Below are 1,310 nucleotides of genomic sequence, written 5' to 3'. Positions count from 1 at the left end.
AGCCTTCAATATACATTACACCTCAACATCAAGAAAACAAAAATTCTTGCCACTGAACCAATAAAAAACACCATGATAGATGAAGAGAAGATTGAAATTGTCAATAATTTAATCTTTCTTGGATTCACATATTCTTTAGGGGAATACAATTTAACCCATGACAGGTATCAACAAATATTGCTGCTCCTACATATTCTATAGGAAAGGGAGGCCTTGAATCACAAACTACAATTTAGTAGTTTTGATTCTTTACCACAAATGGAAACAGATCATGTCATACTGAGAAGGTCTATATTGTTTTGGGGGCATGGCTACTTACTGAAAAACAGAACTGATCATGAGAGGGGCAACACATGCTCTAGCTTCTGTTTCAGTTTCTGTTTTCCTATGTGTAGAAACAAGTGTTTTCTCAGAAACACAGGACATCCAGTCAGATAGTCTTCATCAGCGGAAAATGAACAATGATGAAAACAGCTTCCCACTAATGTATCTATTTTTGTTTAAGTGTGTAGGATATGTGATTTGGAGGAATCCCCTACACTGATTTGCTCATGGTCTTAATCTCGGGGAAACCCTTTGCCTGGGACTTCAGTTCTAGATATGACTGTTCCAGAGAGAGGGTCAACCCTGAATTAATCAGAGGTCCCAACACTTCAATGATCTGGTCCAAGAGGACTTTACACTCAGAATCTATTCAGTTAGACCAAAGCCACTCTGACTTTAGAGTTTGTCCTGTTTAGATTAATGCAATTGCTCAGTTGAACTTAAGTCCCAAAGATCTTAATTCTAGAATAATTAAATGCATGAGAATGCAGAATAAGGTGAGTCCATGGAAATCTTGTTGGCCAGAGCGGACAATATCACGTAATTGACAGCTAAGCTGGACCCTGGAGAGTACAGTATTGTGGAGGCAGTAGAGACGGGTCAGAAGTGAAGGTCTAGGTGTGGGAATAAGCAGGGACTGTGTAGGGACCATGAAGTTGCCAGTAGGTTACAAGAGAAGATGTGATTAGAGAGACTCACTGTGAGAGGGAGTCTCTGGGAAGGGAAAATGATTAGCATGCTTAATTGATAATAAAAACATTGGAGGTTCAAATCCACCCAAAAGCACCTGAAGAGAATGGTCTAGCCATTTACTTCTGAGAAAAATCCATCATTGGAAGCCCTATGGAGCACTTTTTTTCTTTTTTTTTTTTCTCACCTCTCTCTCTTTTTTTAATTGAGATTTTATTGTTAAGTTTATAAATAACTTGTATTTCCATTGATTTATTGTTGCACATTTTCCTCCCTGCCCACCCTGCCCTCCAAGT

This window comes from Elephantulus edwardii, unplaced genomic scaffold (genome assembly GCF_000299155.1).
Source record: "Elephantulus edwardii isolate Elephantulus edwardi_28Jun2011 unplaced genomic scaffold, EleEdw1.0 scaffold00009, whole genome shotgun sequence".
NCBI lineage: Eukaryota > Metazoa > Chordata > Mammalia > Macroscelidea > Macroscelididae > Elephantulus > Elephantulus edwardii.
The sequence above is the reverse complement of the archived record's forward strand: the minus strand, read 5'-3'. Positions refer to the sequence as shown.